The sequence below is a fragment of the Rhincodon typus genome, chromosome 2 (assembly GCF_021869965.1).
Source record: "Rhincodon typus isolate 14 chromosome 2, sRhiTyp1.1, whole genome shotgun sequence".
NCBI classification, from domain to species: Eukaryota; Metazoa; Chordata; class Chondrichthyes; order Orectolobiformes; family Rhincodontidae; genus Rhincodon; species Rhincodon typus.
In genome coordinates this window covers 99,544,435-99,550,285 of record NC_063333.1, presented here as the reverse complement: position 1 = coordinate 99,550,285, position 5,851 = coordinate 99,544,435, and the positions used below count along the sequence as shown (strand labels likewise).

Below are 5,851 nucleotides of genomic sequence, written 5' to 3'. Positions count from 1 at the left end.
ACACTCTATCAAAACAGTAGCTGGAGAGATCAATGCACCTGTGAGCTTAGGAATTCATTGTTAGTGTCAGTGTTAGCCCTCTTTCCTGGGAGTTTCAAATTGGTGGTAATGTTCTCTGGGATGTTCGGATTGTGAAAGATGTAATATAAATGTTATTTATGACCTTACTATGATTTAAATTTAGTGATAAGATGGATGCATGATTCAATTAGATGAATAGGCATATATTTATGTCATATGTATGAGGCTGTCGGTTGTGCAAAAGCACTGACTACTAGTGACTACAAATACTGACCACTAGATGTCCTCATATAATAATGTGTGTTTTATGTACTTTTGGTGCACAGGGCAACTTAATGCAAATATCCAATTCACTCTGCAAATTTCAGCAATTAATTTTCTTTGTATAAATATGTTTTTTTAAAGAAATATTTTACTGGTGCAATCACAAAAAATTAGAATGTAAATTGACAGTACTGGTGGTAATATTTGATTGCACAAATTACAAACAATTTTTAATGTTCTTTGCTTGCTGGAGTGATGGGAGGCATACAGGGAGTTTGTGCTATATTGTTGAATGTGCTGTCTTTTGGGTGAATGATAAATCTTCTTACTCAGGCAGAAGAAGATCCCAGTGCCATGTAAGGGGAACTTCCCACCTCTGCCTATATTGGTGAGGCTGTGACAGGCTGGAACCCAGCAATTAACACTGCCTGTGCAGGAAACGGCCTCCTTTATGCTCCTTTTGTTTCGATTAGAGGCCAATTTGAAATACCCACAGACATTCCCTTACCCCATGTATGTGATTGCCATCATAGCCTGCTTGTTTACATCACTATTGTTGGATGCCTGGAGGTTCCCTTGACTTGGCACCAGATTCGAACTGACATTGGAAAATGGTAATCCACACCACAAAGATCACTACATGAATGTGGTGGCAAATGCTGTCACTTCACTGTTGAACACACAATCCAGGACCATATAATATCTATTGATATTCTCTTCCCAATATTTTAGTCACACCTTCATAAAAATCAATCAGATTTATTCGACATGACCTACCTTTGTAAATCTAAATTGGTTCTCTCTGATCATCTTGAAAAAAAAAGTTTACATTGGCTTTGCTGGAGCAAATCTCCAGGTTCCACAGTACTTTGGTTTCATCTGAGTGTTGATTTTGATAGCCTTTGCAAATTTCTTTTCATATTCCCTTTTTGTAGCTGTTAATGTTTGTTCTATCAACTTTTGTTGTTGTGTCCGTCTCAGTCTCCAAAATTTGTGCCATACACTATTTTGTATTTCTGTATGCATTTTCTTCAAGTTGTCCCTTACTTTGTTTGTTGATCGTGGTTTTCTTCTGATAAGTACAGCATTTGCCCCATCTGTAGCTCTATCATAAAGCACCTTTCATTTTTAAAAAATGGTGAGGTATGGCTGTTGTTTGTAGCCAATGCTACCACTAGATGGAGTAATGCATAAGCCCCACTTCAGTCACAAAATTGGAGAAAACTACCTAAGACATTAATAACACCTTCATATTACTTACACAGCTTAATGGTGACACTTAAATCTTCTAACCACCTCAATTCCTCTCCTTATTTAAAAAAACAAATGAGAGAAAATAGTTCTGAATTGAAAGCTTTATTAAATACATGCTATGCAGAGCAATACTATATGTGAATTAAATGTTTGAAGGTGTTCCTGAAGACTTCCAACTCACAAGTAATTCTTGAACACAATTCTTTGGTTTTCTTTTGTGAAGGACTTGAAGTCACAGGTGCAACTGCACATCTGCAGATGTGTCAAAGTGTCTATTTTAACAGCAGTACCCATTTCCTGTGTTGGGAACATGAATTGTGAATTTTTTAAATGCTGATGTTCAAAGAAATTTATATTCCAAATGAAAAGAAAAATGAAGTTAGCATGAGATACGGCAAATAATTATGTAAGCAACTAGCATGTTAACATTTATTGAAAATAATTTAGACTATAAAGGAAATCTTGTTACAATTAAACAGGACGTTGGTGTGATCGTACTTGGATTGCTACAGTTTTGGTCTCATTATCTAAGAACTGGTATACTGGCCTTGGAGATCGTGCAGGGAAGGTTCACATTGATTTGTGGATGAGATTATTGTCCTGTTGTTTTGATCCCAGCTGATGTTACCATTGGTAAGTCATATAATAGAAGGAAATCTTGGTTGATAAAATATACTTTGTTTTTAGTTAATTTAACGTGACAATCTTTCACTGAAAAATAATCACACAGGTTGCAGGTTTGGTTTTTAACAGTAAAACAGAATGTTGCTGCACAAAAGGATAAAAATAAAATAAACCAAGCTATCTAAAGATAACCCTACAGTAAGAAAGATTTCAAAACATGTGCTAAAACAAAATCCCATCTACTCCCCAGTGTAGTGATTGTAATGACATCAGCCAGGTGCACCTCATGGAATATGAATTCCCTGATTTGGCTGTTAATATGGTTATTCTGAAATGTTGTCTGATCAAGCAGTTTCATTAAATGATTTATGCTTGTGATTAAGCAAATGAATTTGAGTGGCAACTTGAGCCATAATTTGTCTGTGGAAAACCAGTACAATTTCAAGTGTAGTTTGCAGTGTGATTACCAGTAGTGGTCAATTTATAAGCTGCACCTTGATATATTGAACAATGGCTTCCAGGATGTGGTCTGTAAAACTGGGCTCTTGACATATGACGTAGATCACATCTAGAATGACAAGAATAAACTCTCAACACTAACTAATGTTTATCAAAAATGTTTTAAGTGTTTTTTTTCTGTTTATGTGCAGAAAGAAGCTGGCAGTGTAGATGCTTCATATTGTTGGGACATGGAAAATTTCATTGAAGTATGCTGGAACAGTCAGGTATTTTGGAAACTAGCTTCCAAATGCAAGAAAACAAAAAATGCTGGAAATTTCAGTGGGTCAGGCAGCATCCATGGAGAGAGAGAGCAAGATAACATTTCAAATCCAGATGACTCTTCATCAGACCTGCCTGACCTGCTGTAATTTCCAGCATTTGTTGTTTTCCGTACAAATTCCAGCATCTGCAGTAATTTGCTTCTTCCATATGCAAGATTTTGTTCAAAAATAACTTTTGTGCATATGCAGATGTGGACTTTTGTTCCAAACAGAAATATTGTCCCCATCCACCAGTGCACACATCAGAAACTGAGATCAGACATGTGATTTTCATCCATTGTTGTAAATTGTAACATATTCCAATCTCATTTGGTGATCAAAACCACACATGAAAACACGATCTATTCTATTTTGTTGAACAAATTCTTCATTGACTATTATCACATTTCCTTACTTAAATAACTACTTTTCTCTGTTGGTACACCAAACTATGCATGGTGGCTCAGTGGTTAGCACCACTACCCTCAGCGCTGGGGAACCAGGTTTGAATTCAACCATGAGTCTGTATGGAGTTTGGACATTATCCCCATGTCTGTGTGGGTTTCCTCTGGCTGCTCCAGTTTCCTCCCACAATGGGTGGATTAGCCATGCTAAATTGCCCATAGTGTCCAGGGATGTGCAGACTAGGTGGATTAGCAATGGGAAATGCAGGATTACAGAAATAAGGTAGGGGGCTTTGTCTGGATGGGAGGGTCAGTGCAGACTCAATGGGCTGAATGGCCTCTTTCAGCACTGTAGGGAGTCTATGATTCCCAAAACTCTCAGGGCACACTTGGCTGATGCAAGTGCATAAAATCCACATCCATTCTAAATCCTGTCTCAGAATACAGGTCTGTGTCACGAACAAGGTTAGGAAGGTGCATTGCACACATCTGAGATGGGGCTTCAATGCTGCCTGTTCCAGTGTCTGCCAGATTGAAAGAGGAACTCCAAGGGCCAACCTGGACTGAATGTTAAAGAAACTACAAAGGTTTACAGTTCTTTGGAATCTACACACCAGTTTAAAAATTTCTAATCAAAATGAGCAATATAAGGATATTGGTACAAAGTCAAAATGGTCAGAAAGCTGGTGCAGACAGGATGGCCCAAATGGCTTCCTTCAGCACTACTTTCAGTGATATTCACATCAGCTCTCAGTTGTCATAAATTCTGCCAAGGCCCTTTTAGAAGTCTTTTCCAGCATAATTTTGGAACTCTCAAGACACCCTCAGTTGATCCAGAGCACAACAGGTGAAAAATGTGCCCCAAGTACCAACTCCCCACGTGTATCGTAAAAACTCTTCATATGTAGCAAAGGAGTTATATGCGTTATAAGAACTGTTAATGAATATAAGGGTTCATTCAGGTACAGCCAGAAAAGCATAATCCTCACAGAGAATTCAGGTCAGGAAACTGGAGACCAAAGACATTCTCTTGAAGAATGAAAAATCAGGGACAGAGGCCACTGATGTCCTGCTTTATGTTCCCTTTAAGATGCTTCTCAGAGCACTCAATTGAGAAATAAAGATCTGCAGAAAGAGAACTATGTTTGTAATAACAGCTGTTATTGAACTGAGGGAGAGTGCAATCAGGTCATTTGTCAGTTGAGGAGAGTCTGAGAGCACATATAATGTATAACGAGAGATAAACACTAAAGCTGCTGGAAATCTGGAATAAGAACAAAAGAAAGATGGAGACAGTGGCTTTTCAGTGAGCTTTTACCACCACAGCTCCTCTGGGATCAGCTGCTGGATGAACTATGGGCTCAATAGACCCTGCTGACATCAAAATAGCATCAAGCCTTTGGACAATACGAGGCCCAAGACAAAGTCTCCCACCATTAACTAGCTCACTGCTATCTTTGGAACAGAGAAGAAACACTTGGCAGCAGGAGAAAGTGGACTGTACACTTCAGTGGAAATAGCACCTCTAATTTGAAAGTGAGGGAATCATTAATGTCTTGCAATAATCGAGCATGTAATGGTGCCTTAACAAATGAACTGTACATAAGCTGTAGAAATCTATGATATTTCATGAATGCAGAATAGCTCATTTTAATTCGGAATTACTTTTTCAACTGGATGTGCAGGAATATTTTTAGCTTTTAAAAAAATGTTGAATTGTAGTTAGATTTGTGTACTGATGCAGTCAGAACTGATGTCAAACACAATTTTTCAATGTAGTTATTTAGTAAAATGGAGACTTGTTTTTCAATTAATTTAATTTCTATTTCACTAATGACAATAGTGTCAGCAGATCTAGACAGAAATTACATTACATTTATGTTATAGCATGTTTTAGAGAGGCATAACATCATAATATGGATGGGAGACAGGAATCCTGACTTGCAATGGTACAAGAAAATACAGCACTTCTTTCCCGGGTTATGATTTACTTGTTCTGCAGTTATTTATAACTGTACATATTTATACCCACTGTAATTAATGTTTCACACTACTAGCTTGGGATTCATTCCAGTGACAGTGATTAGTGGTCAAGGGATGTAATCTGTAATTTTAAGCATGAAGAAAGCATGAATAGATGCCTGTAAGATTATAAAAGGTTTCTGAAAAAAATGCATTGTTAATGTTCTTTTTATTTGATTTCATCTAACATTATCATCCATTGAACCTTGTTAAATTATATCGAATTTTTAAACACTTTCTTTTTCCATGACTGTGGCAGAGAAAATATTCGAAAGTATTTATTAAAATTATATGTAGATAGTGGGGTACATCTGCACATTAGCTTGATATTGGTGCATATAACAAAATTCATTTCAGACAGAAACAAATAAGAGGAACATTACTTCGCTCCACTTGCCTACGGTCTACTTTTCAGTGATTCTGGGGTGGGCAGCAGCAATAGCAATGGAAGATGTCATGACTTACTGGGTACTGCATGGAAATCAAGTCTTGTTATTTCTG

The 5,851-nt window shown here is 37.3% G+C and overlaps 1 long non-coding RNA gene across 1 annotated transcript; it reads right to left on the bottom strand.

The window, feature by feature from the left end:
* Positions 1 to 1,625: 1,625 nt before the first annotated feature.
* LOC125486052 lies at positions 1,626 to 2,814 on the bottom strand. Its single transcript, XR_007264725.1, has 2 exons — positions 2,658 to 2,814; positions 1,626 to 1,836 (listed from the first exon to the last, which is right to left on the bottom strand). It is a non-coding gene; the product is annotated as an uncharacterized LOC125486052 (long non-coding RNA).
* Positions 2,815 to 5,851: the final 3,037 nt, after the last annotated feature.